A 20,156-nucleotide genomic window follows, 5' to 3' on the forward strand; every position below is an offset into this window, starting at 1 on the left:
CAAACAAATAATTTAAACTAGCCTAAATCTAGATAATATATATAAACTACATTATAAGAAATCTAAATCTAATAATAAACAACAAAAAAACAAATGAATCTAACCTGAACGCGAGAAGACAAGAAGAGAAGCGGCGGTGGAGGCGGCGGCTGCGGTGCGGAAGAGAGAGAAAGGAGAGAGTGGAATGAAAAAGAGAAGGGTTAAGGTTTGTATTTATAGAGGTAGATACCGAAGGTTTTCATATTACTTTCGGTTTTGATATTAGTCAAAACCGAAGGTTTATTAAAAACCCTTCGGAAATAACCATTACCAAACTTAGAATTATTTTTAATTAAGTCAAAACCGAAGGTTTTTTGGAAAACCTTCGCAAAAGAGAATTTCAAAAAAGGTAAAACCGAATGTTTTTTGAATAACCTTCGCAATTAAAAATCTCCGGAATTGCAAAACCGAAGGTTTTTTTAAAAACCTTCGCAATACCCCACATCCAACACTTAGAATTATTTTTGGTTTTTTAGGAAGGTAAAAACCGAAAGTTCTACAAAGAACTTTCGGTACTAATTAGTAAAACCGAAGGTTTTACAACCCTCTCGGAATCTATTTTTAATACCGAAAGATTTGTTCCTCTCGGGAGAATTTAGGAGAGTTTTATAAAATCTTCGGTAAAAACCATCGGTAAAGGTCGATTTTTTACCAGTGTAAGTTCGTTTTTCATGAACCTCGAGTGAACCTATTTAACGCACAATGACTCTTTATTTCCTTGGATCTCCCATAAGTGTTTATATGTGACAACTTTGTTCCACTCCACGCAATTCCTCAAACTGATTCCCCCTTCGCTTTTAGGCATGCATACATCGGTCCAATTAATATTCTTACCCCCGCGGCCTTGGCTGCCCCAAATAAAATTACGTATCAAGGTCTCAAGCTCTTTCATAAGAAGCATAACTTTCTTCGGGAGGACAATCTGTTGAGACCAATAACCAATGAATCCCATAACAATGCTCTCCACCAATTCAATGATGCCCGCATAAGAAAGCTTCTTCATCGCCCATCCCATGATAACGTTCTTGAGTTTCCTAATGAGCGGTCTACAATGAACAAACTGAATTTGTCTAGCCGTGAGTGGAATCCCCAAATACCGAACCGGAAATAAACACTCGTTAATACCCATAATATTTTTAATTTGCACCTTTGTATCATCATCAACACCACCGTAAAATACCGAACTCTTATCCTTGTTAATCATTAAATCTGTAATATCAAAAAAGAAATTAAGTGCATCTTCAACAGTGTTAATAGTATCAACATCAGCGTGCGTAAGTAAAAATAGGTCATCTGCGAAACATAGATGTGTAATCCTCTCCTCCTCACAGAAATGGTGAAATCTGTAATGACAGTTCTTTCGGAATATTGTTATGACACTCTGAAAGACCTCCATGATCAATACGAAGATAAAAGAAGAATGAGGGTCCCCCTACCTCACTTCGTTTTCACCCTTAAAGTAGCCACCATGTACGCCAGGTCAATTGAGATTTGATAATTGGTTTGGTCGAGGGATAAAAGGTGTGTGAGGTCACGATATGATATGTGAATTGTGATTTGGTGTTTGGTTTCAAAGAGGGATAAGAGGTGTGTGAGGTCACGATATGAGAGGTGAATGACTTACAACTTCAAGTAAGTTCTCTATAATAATCTTAAGATTGATATTGCATATTACATAAGGGGTAAGGGGTGTGTGAAAAAATGTGAGGTCACGAAGATGATAGGTCGATTGTGAATTGATTGTTGGTTTAGTCGAGAGATAAGATATGTGTGAGGTCACAATTTGAGGGTGAATTGTGATTTGATGGTTGGTTTGGTGGAAGGATAAGAGGTGTGTGAGGTCACGATATGAGAGTGAATTGGAATTGGTTGTTGGTTTGTCGAATTGGGGTAGAAGAGGCCACGATAAGGGATTAAAATGGTTATAATAGTGTGTAAAGTAGCCTAGCATTACTTTAGATAAGAGCGAAATGAATGACTTACAACTTCAAGTAAGTTCTCTATATTAATCTTAAGATTGATATTGCATATTACATAAGGAATAAGGGGTGTGTGAAAAAATGTGAGGTCACGAAGATGATAGGTCGATTGTGAATTGATTGTTGGTTTGGTCAAGAGATAAGATATGTGTGAGGTCACAATTTGAGGGTGAATTGTGATTTGGTGGTTGGTTTGGTGGAAGGATAAGAGGTGTGTGAGGTCACGATATGAGAGTGAATTGGAATTGGTTGTTGGTTTGTCGAATTGGGGTAGTAGAGGCCGCGATAAGGGATTAAAATGGTTATAATAGTGTGTAAAGTAGCCTAGCATTACTTTAGATAAGAGCGAAATGAATGACTTACAACTTCAAGTAAGTTCTCTTGATCGATCACAAGAATCACATTGCATATTTCTTATGTCTTTGTGTAGTCCTCATTAACTCATTTGTGTAAAAGTGTATAAAGAAGTCTAGCGTTAATTAGCAAAATTGATAACTTACAATTCAAGTATCTTCTCGGGATCGATCTATCATGACTAACAAAATAAGGTGTAATTGATTTGAATCCTACTAAGAAGAAATTTGTCTTTCATAATGGAAGAAGCATAAGATATGTCTCCCGTTTCAAATGAGTTAGTGATGACTACACAAAGATAGAGACAATATGCAATGTCAATTTTAAGATCTAGAAATCTTATGACATGGTGAGATGTGACAGTTTTTGTGGTGCTCTAAAGTGATATTGGTGGTTAAAAATATAAGAATATATGAATTGAGATGTTTATTTGACCGTAGTATGAAAATGTGAGGTATGATGAGAGATTGTTTGGATTGTGGTGGTTTACCAAATTGGGGTCAAAGAGGTCGCGAATTAGCCTAACATTACTTTATATTAGAGTTAAGTGAATGACTTGCAACTTCAAATACCCCAAAACATAAATAAGTATATATTATACTTTATTTCAAAGGTTTCTTGGTTTCTTTCCATTATCCCGCAATTACTTAATTTATAATAGAATTTAGATTAAAGTACTAATATACATTAATTTTATATCACAATTTAGATTAGTCATATTCTACCTTCTTAATTACTCCACAATTTGACATTTTTTTTACATTTATCTCTAGTCAAACTTTCATATATCTTTTAACATTTTTTCTTTCACAATTTTATTCGGTAATCTCTATATATATAATGATGATTAATTTTGAAAGTGTTCGGATTGCCGGGTCGAGAGCTGTGGTTAATTTGGATATATATTTCGAACTCGCAACCTAACAAAACAAGTACAACTCTTTAACCAACTAGTCTAATAACAAATTATATTTTAAATTTAACACTAAATTTGATTAAGACGAGACATTTTTAACTAACTAATATATATGTATATAATGATGCTTAATTTTGAAAGTGTCCAGTTGTCGGGTCGAGAGCTATGGTTAATTTGGATATATATGTGAGAGTAATGGATATTTGGGTTGGATTCTGGGTTGACCTGCCCATAAACATAGAACGGTTAAACATAAAATTAAAAATGTTTGGAACTCACAACCTAACATAACAAGTACAACTTTTTAACCAACTACACTAATAACAATTTATAATTTAAATTCAACACTAAATTTGATGAACGCGATGCGTTTTTAACTAACTAATATATATATATATATATAAATATATATAGTTATGCTTAATATATATATATATATATATATATGTGAGAGTAAATAGATATTTGGGTCGGATTCTGGGTTGACCCACCCATAAACTTAAAACGGTTAAAAATAAAATTAAAATGTTATAGGTATGTTTCGAACTCGCAACCTAACAAAACAAGTACAACTCTTTAACCAGCTAATTAGCTAATAAAATTTTATAATTTAAATTCAACACTAAATTTGATGAACGCGAGATATTTTTAACTAACTAATATATATATATATATATAATGATGCTTAATTTTAAAAGTATATGAATTGTCGGGTTGAGAGCTGTGGTTAATTTATAAATATATGTGAGAGTAAATAGATATTTGGGTTGGATTCTGGGTTTACCCATTCATAAACTTAAAACGGTTAAAAATAAAATAAAAAAATATTGGTATGTTTCGAACTCGCAACCTAATAAAAACAAGTACAAATCTTTAACTAGCTAGACTAATAACATTTTATGTTTTAAATTCAACACTAAATTTGATGAACGCGAGACATTTTTAACTAACTAATATATATGTATATAATGATGCTTAATTTTGAAAGTGTCCGGATTGCTGGGTCGAGAGCTGTGGTTAATTTTGATATATATGTAAGAGTAAATTGATATTTGGGTCGAATTCTGGGTTTATCCGCCTATAAACTTAAAACGGTTAAAAATAAAATAAAAATGCTATAGGTATGTTTCGAACTCGCAACCTAACAAAACAAATACAACTCTTTAACCAACTAAGCTAATGACATTTTATGTTTTAAATTCAACATTAAATTTGATGAACGGGAGACATTTTTTACAAACTAATATATATATATATAAAATGATGCTTAATTTTAAAAGTGTCTGGATTGCCGGATCGAGACCTGTGGTTAATTTGAATATTTATGTGACAGTAAATGGATATTTGGGTCAGATTCTAGGTTGACCCGCCCATAAATTTAAAACGGTTAAAAATAAAATTAAAAATGCTATATGTATATTTCGAACTCGCAACCTAACAAAACAAGTATAACTCTTTAACCAACTAGGCTAATAACAATTTTTATTTTAAATTCAACACTAAATTTGATGAACGCAAGACATTTTTAACTAACTAATCTATATATTTATAATGATGCTTAATTTTGAAAGTGTCTGGATTGTCGGGTCGAGAGTTGTGGTTAATTTGAATATATATGTGAGAGTAAATAGATATTTCGTTCGGATTCTAGGTTGACACGCGTATAAACTTAAAACGGTTAAAAATATAATTAAAAATGCTATAGATATGTTTCGAACTCGCAACCTAACAAAACAAATACAAATTTTTAACTAGATAAGCTAATAACATTTCATGTTTTAAATTCAACACTAAATTTGATGAACGCAAGACATTTTTTACTAACTAATATATATGTATATAATGGTGCTTAATTTTGAAAGTGTCCGGATTGCCGGGTTGAGAATTGTGGTTAATTTGGATATATATGTGAAAGTAAATGTAAATTTGGGTCGGATTTTGGGTTGACCCGCCCATAAAATTATAACGGTTAAAAATAAAATAAAAAATGTTATAAGTATGTTTCGAACTCGCAACCTAACAAAACAAATACAACTCTTTAACCAACTAGGCTAATAACAGTTTATATTTTAAATCCAACACTAAAATTAATGAATGCGAGATATTTTTAACTAACTAATATATATATATATATATATATATAATGATGATTGATTTTGAAAGTGTCTGGATGGCTGGATCGAGAGTTGTGCTTAATTTGGATATATATGTGAGAGTAAATGGATATTTGGGTCGGATTCTGGGTTGACCCGCCCATAAACTTAAAACGGTTAAAAATAAAATTAAAAATGCTATATGTATGTTTCAAACTCGCAACCTAACAAAACAAGTACATGTTTTTAACGAACTAGGATAATAACACTTAATATTTTAAATTCAACACTAAATTTTATGAACGCGAGAAATTTTCAACTAACTAATCTCTCTCTATATATAATGATGCTTAATTTTGAAAGTGTCCGGATTATTGGGTCGAGAGTTGTGGTTAATTTGGATATATATATATGAAAGTAAATGGATATTTGGTTCGGATTCTAGGTTGACCTGTTCATAAACTTAAAACGGTTAAAAATAAAATTAAAAATGTTATAGGTATATTTCGAACTCGCAACCTAACAAAAACAAGTAAAACTCTTTAACCAACTAGGCTAATGACACTTTACATTTTAAATTCAACACTAAATTTGATGAACGCTAAATATTTTTAACTAACTAATCTATATATATATATATAATGATACTTAATTTTGAAAGTGTTTGGATTACCGTGTCGAGAGTTGTGGTTAATTTGAATATATATGTGAGAGTAAATGGATATTTGGTTCGGATTCTGGGTTGATCCGCTCATAAACTTAAAACGGTTAAAAATAAAATTAAAAATGCTATAAGTATATTTCGAACTCGCAACTTAACAATCCAAGTACAACTCTTTAAACAATTAGGCTAATGACACGTTATGCTTTAAATTCAACACTAAATTTGATGAACGCGATATATTTTTAACTAACTAATCTATATATATATATATATATATATATATATATATATATATATATATAATGATGCTTAATTTTTAAAGTGTCCAGATTGTCGGGTCTAGAGTTGTGGTTAATTTGGATATATATGTGAGTATATGGATATTTGGGTCGGATTCTAAGTTTACCCTCCCATAAACTTAAAACGGTTAAAAATGAAATTAAAAATGATATAGGTATGTTTCGAATCGCAACCTAACAAAACAAGTTCAACTCTTTAACCAACTAGGCTAATAACAATCTATATTTTAAATTCAACACTAAATTTGATGAACGCGAGACATTTTTAACTAATAATATATATATAATGATGCTTAATTTTGAAAGTGTCTAGATTGTCAGGTCGAGAGCTGTGGTTAATTTGGATATATATTTGAGAGTAAATAGATATTTGGGTCGGATTCTGAGTTGACCCACCCAAAAACTTAAAACGGTTAAAAAAAAATTAAAAATTCTATAGGTATGTTTCGAAATCGCAACCTAACCAAACAAGTTCAACTCTTTAACCAGCCAGACTAATAATATTTTATATTTTAAATTCAACACTAAATTTGATGAACGCGGGACATTAACTAACTAATTTATATATATAAAATAATGCTTAATTTTGAAAGTGTCCAGATTGCCGGGTCGAGAGCTGTGGTTAATTTGGATATATATGTGAGAGTAAATAGATATTTGGGTCGGATTCTGGATTGACCCGCCATAAACTTAAAACGGTTAAAAATAAAATAAAAAATGCTATAGGTATGTTTTGAACTAACAACCTAATAAAATAAATAATACTCTTTAACCAACTAAGCTAATAATACTTTATATTTTAATTTCAATACCAAATTTGATGAACGCGTGACGTTATAACAATATATTATTATCTGTGTGCATCGCACAGGGATCTTCCTAGTTCCTCCTTTAATTATTGTTGTCTTGTGGCGGCTCACATCATTTCTAGTTTAAATATAAAAATAGTTTTGTGAATGTATAAAATCTTAATTAGTTGTAATTGTGTTTTGAATATCCTTTGGATCGGAGACAAGTAGTAATTTCTAAGATCCGACTCGGGGACAAGTACTTAATACCCATCGAGTATCGCTCGATTTTCATCTGATACTCAGATTTTCATCTAAGGGAGAGCTTGATAATGGACTATAGTAGCTGAATAGGGGTGCGCCCGATCTTTTATTAATTATGCGGCTTAATAACTCGTTCTAATCCTAAACTTCTGTTCGCGAAAATGGCGAAGAAAAGAGAAATTTAGCTTCGTTTTGTTTTGTGTCTTGTGTTTTCATGTCCTCTTTCTTTCTTCGGCCCCCATTATTTCTTCTTCTCAATTCAGTCCTCCGCTTCTTCGTTTTTTATTTAATTTGACCCATAATCCTTCTTGCATGCTTGTTTTGGGCCATCGAGCTTCGGTCTCGGGCAGGCTTCAGCTATATTTTAAATAATTAATTTAACATTTTATTGATAGATAACAAATTAGATATGAAATCATGAACAATAAATTGTTGTCAAAGTTGATATCATGGATTAAAATAATGGGAGGGATCAATTATTCCATGGATTGGAAAAATATAATAAAGATAAATATTTTTTAAACTATAAAATTATATTTTTTAAACTAATTTTCTCAAATGGGAAAGAAGAGGAACAGTCTATGGGACAGCTGATCACCCCAAAATAATAATACAAATTTAAATCGATTATTTTATTAATAACCTTTCGATCATAGTTTTAAAACCTGACTAAATCATTAACCAGGTGAAAGGACTGGGTCACTAAGTTATTGGTTTAACAGTGGATCAACGGGGTTCAAATAGTGAGTTTTATATAATAATAAAATAATACAAAAATAGTATAAATTTATTAAATTGTTTATACAATAATAGTCAAAATAGAGATCAAAATTCAAAATATTATTTATAAGGTCAATATTTTCTACTCCAACTAGCATATACATTTCATTCTCTTAATCTCTCAAATTTTGTCTCTGGTGCTCACTTGTTTCGTGTATAATTCTTTTCTTTTTAACTTCTAAAAAATTTTGCATTTCATATATCACTTGTACACTTTAGTACAAACGACAATCTCCCCTTTGACACCTGCGAAATATTGTTTAAACCGATGAATACCTCTACCCTTTATTAATGATTTGTAATAGAGACAAATGAGTCTCTTTTTATTCTTTTTATTTACATAGTCCTCTCTACAATGAGCCATGCATGATCAAATTATCCTCTTACAGAATTTTGAGATTGTATTGTACACTTGAAGAATTTGGTGTTGCATCTTGGTGTTTCTCCAATAGAATCCATAATCAAACTACACATAAAACGATAATCCATAGACCTAATAATCACTATATGAATTATGAACCTCAAAATAATATCAAACTACTGTCATTAACTATATGAAGTATGAACCTCATATAGTTCTTAAGGCGGAATTTGGTGGGGTGCGTATACGAAGGGATGTCTTAATTCCTCGGTTCGTGAAATTTGGGATGGAGAATGGAATGCACTTCTGAGGCATATTCCAGAATGTGTAAGGATTCTCAACTTCATACAAATGATGCACTTTAATGACACTATCGACTCACGAGTTTGGAAAGTGGAAAGAGATGGAAAGTTTAATTCTAACCTAGCTTGGGAGTCTATTCGCGAGAGGGAAAACGATGTGGGCTGGTCTCGTGTTGTATGGTCCTCCAAAATCATTCTGAGACATCAATTTGTGTTGTGGTTGTTGTTTAGAAAGAGACTTTCAACTAGGAATCGTCTTAAGCATTTTATGGATATTTCGGACTCTAAATGCCTACTTTGTGATGAAAATGAAGAGACGATGGATAATTTATTTGGCGGATGTCCGTTTACATTCGAGTTATGGAGGTTGTTTATAAAAGCTATGGAGTTAGCTTTTGTCCCCTCGGATTGGATTGATATCAAGGAGGTGGCCATTTTGAAAGCTAAAGGTAATCTATTTCATTCAAATATATTTAAATGTGGTTTTACTTCTATTGTTTACCATGTTTGGATGGAAAGAAACTCAAGAGTCTTCACGAGGGTGAGATATGGTGTTGATGACGTTTGGAAGAGCATTAAGTTTGATGAAAATTCCTTTGTTCGTAGTTGGAGATGAATTCCCAAAAGCGAGTAAAATTGGTGTTTATGTCAAAATTGGGGCATTAATTATGGTGAAGTCACTCGATCTAGAAACTTCAAAGTGAAATTATAAACTTATTATTGTTTGTTTGAAAAATTGTAATTCATTTGTTTGAATGTTTTGTTTGTGTTTATTCATTTAGTTTGTAATTCTGGTTTTTTAAAATTAGAGCAATTGTTTTTTTCTCTAATTCATGAACTCATGTATATTTTTTTCCCTTTATTGGGGCTTTTTAATTAAATGACATTATGTCATTTTCCCAAAAAAACTATATGAAGTATGAACCTCAAAAATAAGCCAAATTTTGACAAAATATAATGACAATAATATAAAAGAAGTTGAAATAAAAGAAACTTAAATGGATTATGCGAGGACAATGTTTCAAATCAAACTATAACCTCCGATTTTTAGATAACTATGCTTATCTGGAGAAGAAACTAAATTTAAGTTATGACTTACAATTAGAGTCATCAATTTGGGTTAGGCCTATTGGGTTGGCCCGCCCCGCCAAATAATTTAGATGGATTGGGTTGAAATATTATCAACCCATTTGGACGTGGTCATACACGGGCAATCCCACTCGGGTCGCGGGCCTAGGCGGGTCGGGCTTGGGTTGGCCCGTAGGTTGACAAAAAAATCTAATATGATTTATAGCCTTATATGCATATACCACATAACCCTAGTTTTTTTCTCTCCCAGGCAGCACTGCAGCAGTCGGCTACTTCTATTTGTTCCGCCTTTCTTCTATTCGTTCTCGCCTTCAAGGGTTTGTGGATTCAAACTTGGTTCCCGTTCCAGAAGTTTCACACTAAAAGTCTGAAACTTAATATTCGGTTAAATAATAGATTCATTTTCAAAATGGACTCCTCTCAAAATTAAGATATTAATTTGGATGTTGATGAATTTAAAAGTGTTAAGCATGATGAAGGGTCATCTAAAAAGTCTAAGGAATATTATGATATTAGGATGTATTTTAAGAAAATGAAGGGTATTGATAATATTGAAAAAGTTGAATGTAATGGATGCAAAAAACAGTATAAATGTGGGGGTAAACATTACGGGACTTCTACATTGTGGCGTCATGTTAAAATTTGCAACAAATTGAAGTTTCGCGACGTATGACAAATGATTCTTGATCAAGACTCTTGTTTGGTGTGTATTATGACTATTTGATCATGTTCTTGAACTCTTATTTTCTAGAACCATTAATGATTTTTATTTATTTTTATTTGTAGTGAGACAACCCGCGGGCTGGCCTGCCTAACTCGCAATCCACCTTAGGTTGGGTTGGGAATTTTTAGATCGCCAGGATCGTGGCCGGCTCATCGTCGACCCGTCAAACGATGGGTTTTGGTGGGTAGGCCCGCCCCACCATGGATTGGCCCTTTTGACCACTCTACTTACAATGTCACCTTAAATTGTTTTATTAGTCGGGTAAAAACATAATTAGATAGTTCAAATAGGAGGAGGAGCTTAAGGTGAATACAACAGTTTGTCATTCTCAGTGTCTAGAACTAAAAATTTGTAATCTACCCACATGAATCTATAAATAGGTAAATCCAATGGGAACCAAAAAACGGGAAGAGGATAACCGAGAGTGATAAGTGAGAAAGAAAATAAATGATTTTTTATAAAAAAAAAAATAGGATAAACACGCTAGGTTAATACGGGCTGCCAGATTTCCGGTCCAACCGGCGAATTGAACGAGTTTAACTGGGTTAATTGCATTTCTGATTTTTTTTCATCAACCCATCTGATTTGAGGACGGTTAATCGGGTTTGCCGGTTTGACCGACGGGCCGAGCCATATCGGGTTTCAAAACTATGCTTTAAATAGTTTAAAATTAATGACCAAAATTATGTTAAGAGCTATAAAATATTTTTTTAATTTGGTTATATGTATAATTATTAATTAGTTGCGATTTAAATTTAAATATTATTTAATTAGTTTCTGTTAAAGTGGAATTGTAAGTATTATATATTTTTTTATTAATTTAACTGTATTAATAATACAATTTAATAACAAAATAAAATAATAACATAGTTAGATAAAAGTATACATTTATTTGTATATAATCAATTAATATTTTAAAAGATAATATAAAATATAAAATTCTCATTAAATAATGATAATATATTATTAAAAAAATGAAAATAATAATGATAAATAAAAGTTAAATAAAATAAAATTTAATATTATCACTTTAATTGAAATAATTAAAGAATACTTATTTTTTTATCTTTATATTATATTCTTATATTTTATATAAACATAAAGAGAGAGACAAGTTTTTTTATTTTTTTTTTGAAAAAAAAATGTGAAATGGATTAAGTATGTAGCACACGGACTTGAACCCAAAACCTTAGGGTTAATATCCACCTCTTATTGTCGTTAGGCTTGAAGAGGGGATAAATGACAATTTATTTTGTTCGTGGTTAGATAAAAAATATTTTCTTTATATTTTTTTTTTGTTCATTATTCAAATATAATTTGATGTAATATTTTGGTTAAGTATGATATTTTAATTTTTATAATAAGAATAATACTCTTAGAACGTTTGATGCCTAATAATCGTCAATTGAAAAAATAATATATCTCTGTATGATTGGTTTGCTCAGATTGTTTTACTTAGTTATTAAACTAAAACAAGATCTTATATAAAATTCAAGACATGTTTGAATCTTTTCTATTGAAATTTTAATTTTTATAAATTTGTTATACTATTTAGCCTTCAATTTTTTTTATTGTTTACAAATTAATATTTTATATGTAACTACTTGTTTGAATAAGAATTAATTATTTATCCAAAAAAAAACTTTGTATATTTTATATTTTATAGTTTATACCATATCAATACTATATAGACCCTTCATATTAGGGGTAAGTAATCGTCCTCATAAGTTTTGACTCGATCATAATTTTCTGTAACGAACCTTAACTAGTTTAGTTGATAATTAGATAATAAAAGACCGACAAATTAATTGACCAACGGACAATTTATATTCATATTTGAAAATAATTTTTTTTATTATATCTCTTTCTACCATAATAGTAACGATAAAAATGATCTTTTTTTGTGTGTTAAGGGTGTGAATTTTAACAAGCATATATTTAATTTTTTTTAAACTTATTGAATTATTAATATTTTAACAAATTTTCTTTAAATTAAATCGTGGTTTTATTACATAATTTATAAGAATTTTAATTACAAAAATATTTATAAATTAATTTTTTCCATTTGTTAGTTTATTATATTATATATATATATATATATTTGTTAATTCTTCGACTATCAAAATCGACATTCAAAATCTGATAAACCAACTAAACCAATCTTATAATCGTCAACAAACGGATAAAAAATTTAAAAAACCAACACTAATTGTTGGAATGAATTTTTTGAAAAATAAACCGACTAAATCAAACCTCTTCCCCACCCTAATTCATACTGGAATATAAAGGATTTTTAATAGAAATCAAACTTCTCTAAATATATGTCAATTGAGGTAATTAATAATTTTATTTTAAACATATTCCATTTATATTATTATTTCATTTTTTTAATTTTAAAAATATCCCCTCCACAATATTTAAAGTGAAAATTGAATCCATTAGTCAATTAAATCTATAACATTTTAAGCACCTACTTTAACAATTTGAGTTATCCTAATGGGTTAACTATGCAAATTAACAACCCAAAACAAGCCTTTAATAAAAGGCAATCAAATAAAAAGATCTAGATCTTTCGTAAATGCTATATCATATGTAGCTTGCTTGAACAATTTTCTTTGCCAAGTACTTACCCAAGAAATCAAATCCATGGAAATAGAGAGCTTCAATCTCTGCTCTTTGACCCCTCTCAACCATCATTTCAACTTCTTCTCTATACTTCTCCTACAATTAGTTAACTAACTTCTCATCAATAACCTGTTTATATTAAGCCCGACAAACTAAAATTTGGCCTTCAATTTTAAACCTGTAAAATCCCCAAGGACAACAAGCTTTTCGCTATTTGAAGGTCCCGTGGTTTGAGAGGAATGAACACTGGATAAGCACTGCTCAAACGGTGCAGGAAGAATCTATATTTGACAATAAAAACTATAAATTTACACAAACTTATAAAACGGTAGAAAATACATAAAATAATGACATAAAATATATTTAGTTAAATTTGGTCAACAAAACTTTTACTCGGAGTAGCCCATTCTATAGATTTTAATAGAACAATTATCTAAATAACTCAATGTTATTACATCCACAAATACCAAGTTAAAAAGAAAATACACAAGTCATAATAAATCAACCATATCTTCACTTTCGCTCAAGCCCTTCTAAAATCATTTCCTTCAAGCAGGAATGAACACAGCCCAATTGATAAAAGAATTTAATGAAGAAAAAATGAACCTATGTGCCCCCCAAACGATATCAAATTATGCAAATTTACATTCATATAAAGGAAAAAATCAAATCATTTACCATTAACTTATTTCATTTTGAAGCAAATTAATCTCATTTTTGTTCATTAACTTATCACTTCTGTCTCATTTTTGCCTGTAATATTTTGTCTTGAATCGCACTGTTATTTTATGTCCCTTAATCATCAATGTGTTAGTGCAAGCTGAATAAAGTATTATTCAATGATCAAATTGCATATAGAAGAACTAACAGCATACAAATTCAGCTAATTTGAACTCAACTGAAATATATAATATTTCTCTTTAATCAGCATAATAAGTATGAAATACAATCCATTGGATATTATTACTATTACCTTGTAGCAATGTCTGGGTAGCCTTTGCCTGTGATGAGGATGCTTGGTATCTGATTAAAAACACAGTCTTCAACTAGCCTCTGGAATATGGCGTGCTAAGGATTCCATTGAACTGGCAGGAATTAGTATATATATATATATAACAAACCATTTTGAGTACATAAATGAAATATGGAATCAATATGTTTGTTTACTTACCTTCTCCACCACAATGATGTATCGAGCATCGGTTTTTGCAACCAATTTCTCTAACAAAGCCAAGTCTCCTGTAATAGCATAACCTGATGATCCACATGCAGCACATTCCACAACCTCTTGATTTAGCTCCTAGTTGCAGAAAGATAGTAAAACATTCAGTTGAACAATTATGAGTATCTAAGTTCGTAGTAATGGAATGAATGCCTGAAGAGATAGACGCCCAGAAACTGCCCCTCTTGAAGATGCAATGATTCCAAGACTGTAACGGCTACATTGGAGCAATGCCACCAAATCTGTTTAGCTTTTTAACTTTAGTATGCCTCAACCAACACCATTATCGTGAAAGCATATCCGTATCATATATATCATTAGGAGGAAGTATATCGGCATAACTAAGTTGCTCATCATAGAAGAACGTGAGGGAAGAAGAAGAAGAAGTAGAGAGATCTTCCATTTTATTTTTGTTAGATAGAAATGAAGAAAATTTGATTTATTTACATCCAAATAATTTGTTCTTATAACATATATTTTTCTTGTCACAATTAAAATTTTATCATTATTAAAAAACTTATTTTAAATTTACAATAATTTTTTTTGAATAATCGTGCTTCAATTATTTGGTACCATTTGTGTATAATCTTAGATGTTTCCATGTTGAGTAAAATTATCATAATAATATAGCGCATAACTAAAAATTAAATGGAGAAAACTAAACAATATAAACAAAATATTGAAAAAATTAACCAAAATATAAAACCACTCTGTCCAAAAGAAATCCCTCATAAAAAATAGATGAACATTTTTGTAACTCAGTCTCATGGTTCAAAATGGGGATAAAAGAACCATACACGACGAATCACTAGTTTGTATGAACTCTTCGACTTTACGAGTTGATTTATCAAGGAAAATTAAGTCTGAGAAGTAAATGAAAGTTTAATTAAAAAAAATATTAATTATTCGTAAAGGTTAAAATTGTTCAACCAAACTTCAATCTGATTTCCATTTTTCTATTGAGAGGGTGAAAGATTTGAGAGTATGATTTGATTAAAGAATTTTCGCAATGAATATGAAAGGATGAATTTGACATTTCATTACTTGCTTTAGGCTCTGGACCTTTCGGTACTTGTTTTAAGTTTTGTCCTTTTCATTACCTAATTATAGAAGTGCTCGTGACGAAAATCTTTGTCGAGATTTATTAAACAATTTTCCTTACAAAAATAAATTCAATTACTCACTCGTATTATTCAATCAAAGTTTTGCATGGTTGTTAAATTCAAATCCATTAATATTAATTGTTCATATATATATCCCAATTTTAATACGTTTAGTTACTATCATTGTTTAAGTCTTTTGATGAATTTATAAAATTATAATATTAAAAGACAAAATTATGAAATTTACTTTGTCTATTTTAAAACATGCTCTTGAAGTTTATTAATATTTATAAATCGGATATTTAAATTTTTTTATATATTTATTTCAAACATTTAATTTGGTCTTTTAACTTAATTTAAGTGAAGTTTTATATTTAATTTTTATATAATTTATTTATATGTTTAATTTTTTGTTTTTATCCTATATATTTTTACTAATATCTTTTACGTATCATAAATTTATAATAACGAATACTATTGATAAAAAACTAAAAAATTATAAAAATAATTTTATTAAAATAAAACACAAAATTAAAAAAAAAAATTTACCACCTACGAAATTGGAAAAAGATATTTAGATTACTAAATTAATATTTAAAAATAAAAATTACATTTTCCATATTAATTAAATATACAACATAAATAGTAAAAATTAACGACAAACAATAAAAATAGAATTAATAATCAGATAAATTAGAATAATTTCTTCAATATTATTGTTGAAATAATGCGAAAATGCACAGATTGTGAATGGATCTGGTTGATCGGTTGTGAATTTGTGAATAGATCTGATTAATATTCTTCAATATTTTTTTTTGGGAAAGTCTGTACCTCATCATTTTCAATAAATGCTTGAATATTTGGATTTTTATGGAACTCGAATCTTGCAATAAAATTTTGTTTTCTTCAATAATTTATTTTAGTGCATGGTTTTTGTCTTTGAATACATGGTTCTTGTTTTTCATATTCAAATGATATTTGATTTGTTCATTTGTCTTTCTCATTTTTTCAAGAAATCATTCGCTTGTTTCATGCATTGTGTTTATCATCGATGATGTATTATTCCAAAAAAAAAAATCAATTTTGCTTGCTTCCTCGATAGGTCTTAATAATTGAGAACCAATGAATTGTTTAAGTTTATAAAAAAATGAGGAGATACCAGGGGATGCTAGACCGACATACTCAGGAGTTGGATTTTCTGACTCAGAAGAAGGATAGTTGCAAGATTGTTTTCTTCTGCTACTTGCGGAACAATCTTTAAATTTTTCGAAAATTTTAACAATGTCACACACGTGATTAAACTTCCAACCTACTTTGAATTTATTATCTTTCGTGAACAACACTCTACTTTTGAACATATGTCGAGTTCAAATAATTAATTACAACTTGTTTAAATAATATTTTGAAAATGAAATCAAATAATGTCATAATACTCACAATATCTCCATTTGAAGCACCGCTTTAATGCATATCTTCAATTGCTTTTATACATGCATGTAATCTTGCTGTTTTTTTGCTGTTTTTTGGATAGTATCAAGTCGCATATGCATAAATCTCTTAGTACAAATCTCCCATTGCTCTAATATTTCTTTGTTAAAAGCTTCTTTTATATGAGACCATAATCAGTCACTTGATTGGTACACTCTAAGAATTGGATCTTCAAAAATTTCTATATAAATTCGATATAAGTTTATCACATATAACACGAAATGACTACACACTACAAAGTTTATCACAATTATCAAAATAAAATGACTACACAGTGCAAATTTTATCACGTTTACGTCTATTTTGTGTGTAAGGAGTACTTTTTTAATAATGTTTTCGTTTAGTGTAATTTGTGTTTATTTAATGATGTTTAATTTTTTTTAAATGTTTGTTTTGATGTAATTTTGTTTTGCTCGTGTAATGTAATTTGCGTTTATTTAATAATGTTTAACTTGTTTTTATGTATATAAATTATTGATCTATAATTAATTTTATCATAATTTTCTTTAATGGGTGTGAGTTTGAAAAAATATTAAGGTTTAATTTGTAAAGTTGATAAATATATAGGTACTTATTTAAAATATTAAAAAGATGGTATAATAAGAAATATTCCTAAAATATTATTTTGAGTTAGAATAAGAGCTTTTAAGTTGAAAATGAATTACTGTTTGATTTGATATTTAATATAGAGTTTGAAAATAATTTTTTAGAATATAGATGGTCTAACTTTTTTCTATGTACTTTCAATAATTTAGAATCTTATAACATATATTTTGTTTTCACAATTAAGTATTAAAATTATATCACTATTATTAAACTTATTTTGAATTACCATAAAAAACTTTTAATAATTGTCCTTCAATAATTTGTTCACATATACTCTTTTTTTTTGTTTGCTACCATTTGTGTATAATCTTATATGCATTCGTGTTAGAGAAAAATGAACATAATAATATGGAGGAATAAACAAAAAATATGTCGACAAAATCTAAATCAAGTATAAAAAGAATTTAACCAAAATGTACTGAATTTCTTTCTCATGTCCAAAAAAATCCCTCATACAAAAAATACGAGCATTTTCGTAACTCCTTCACATGATTCAAAGTGGAGACAAAAGAACCGTACACGGTGAATCACTAGTTTGTAGACGTGACATCTACAAATAGAGGAGATGACGAGTTGATCGGTCAATGATAACTAAATTCGAGGAATATGTTTTGATAACAATTTTTCTTTTAAGGTTGAAATTGTTCAACCAAATTTTAATTGACCTTCCATATATATATTCCCATTACTTGGTTATTAGAGAGTATGATTTGGTTAAAGCATTTAACAATGAATATAATAAGTATGAACTTCACCTTTCATTACATACTTTAGGTTCAATTTACCTTTCAAACCTTGTTTTAGGTTTTGTCGTTTCCATGACCTAATTATAGAAGTTCTCATGACAGAAATTTTTGTTGAGATTTATTAAACTTGTTTCCATGATAGTAATCAAACTCAATTTTTATTGTTAGACACTTTGTCTACGAAAATACAAAATTGTATCTACAATAGAGAATTATTCAATAAAAATTTTGCATTGCATTGTGACTAAGTTCAAATCCATTAATATTAATTGTTCTATCAGACACATATCTCAATTTAAGACATTTTAGTTATAGTCATTCTGTAACTATTTTGATGAATTTATAAAATTAGAATATTAAAAGATAAAATTATAAATTTGTTTGTCTAATTTTTTTATAAATAAATGGTATCAAATTTTGTAGAGAATATTATAAATAATTGTATGAGATATTTTTTAAACAATCAAACAAATTTTAGAAAGAAAGATTAATATAAAATTAATCTAGTGTGTATTAAATAAATATAGTATTAAATTAAAATAAATAAATATTTAAATTTTAAGTAAATGCAATTTATAAATTACACCTTTATTATGTTTCAAATATTCATCTTGCCACTCAAATATAATTCAATATGATTTTGCCCCTTAATTACTTTATTTTGAGTCATAGGAGGCTATTTTATCACATGAGTCACTAAGATTTAATTCAAACAACTCAACATTTCATCATCAATTAAATATTTCATCAAATTATCAATAAAAGACTCTTATGTTTAATTTCTTCTCTTACAACATTTTAATATAATTAAAATGCTACAGATATTATATCAAATAAGTTGTAATAAACTAGAATTATATTTCTTCAAAAATACAATATTGTTTTTTAAAGAAAATGTCAGTTTCTACACTAAATTCAATTTTGATTAACCATTATAAGACTACAAATATAGTTAAATATGAATATTTCAATTTGCATAGTGTATGGAAGAATTAACAAAAATAATAGGATCAAAATTATGAATAAAATAAAGAACTAGTTAATTGGGAATGTAACTAAAACTAATCTAAAATTACAAATCATAACCATACTTTATAACACAAAGTATTCAATAATTAATAAAGTTAATTAACTAAATGTGCTGCTCATAGGTTGGAATTTGACATTAGTAAAGTTTGTTTGGTCTTTTTATATAAAAGAAAGTAAAAAAAAAATTATATAAAATTATAAAGTAACACTTGTTCTTAAAAATTACTCACGTATTTATAAATTTTTTCAAAATAAGATAAATATCTTTTAAGTAAAAAAACATATAGTTTAATGTAATTTGAATTTGTATAGTGTATGGGATAGAATTTTTGGTAAAGAATCAAATAAAGGACTAATTAATTAAAAATGCAAATATGATATCAATTTTTTAGGGTTTAATGTATCTACTAGTTTTTCATATAAGTAATTAAATTTACCTATAGAATTGGCCTTTCTCTAACAGTCTAAATTTCTATATTACTGATACAACGGCTTAAAAAATAAAGATAAGTATTGTACCAATAAAGTTTGTGTACTAGATAAAGTTAACTAATTAATTAGGCTTCATTATTTAATCAAAAGTTCAAATATTGCCTTATCTATATAATAAAAAAAGAATATTTTTTTCTTTTTTTATAAATAAAAATTCAAAAAGTAACATTTGTTTTGAAATTTAGTAGGTTGT

The 20,156-nt window shown here is 28.7% G+C and overlaps 2 long non-coding RNA genes across 2 annotated transcripts; both read right to left on the bottom strand.

Annotated features, from left to right (window-relative positions):
- Positions 1 to 13,234: 13,234 nt before the first annotated feature.
- Positions 13,235 to 13,521, bottom strand: LOC124937015. The gene is made up of 2 exons (XR_007099206.1): positions 13,456 to 13,521; positions 13,235 to 13,373 (listed from the first exon to the last, which is right to left on the bottom strand). It is a non-coding gene; the product is annotated as an uncharacterized LOC124937015 (long non-coding RNA).
- Positions 13,519 to 14,679, bottom strand: LOC124937014. The gene is made up of 3 exons (XR_007099205.1): positions 14,449 to 14,679; positions 14,251 to 14,345; positions 13,519 to 13,558 (listed from the first exon to the last, which is right to left on the bottom strand). It is a non-coding gene; the product is annotated as an uncharacterized LOC124937014 (long non-coding RNA).
- Between the last annotated feature and the right edge of the window lie 5,477 nt (positions 14,680 to 20,156).

This window comes from Impatiens glandulifera, chromosome 4 (genome assembly GCF_907164915.1).
Source record: "Impatiens glandulifera chromosome 4, dImpGla2.1, whole genome shotgun sequence".
Classification (NCBI taxonomy): Eukaryota; Viridiplantae; Streptophyta; class Magnoliopsida; order Ericales; family Balsaminaceae; genus Impatiens; species Impatiens glandulifera.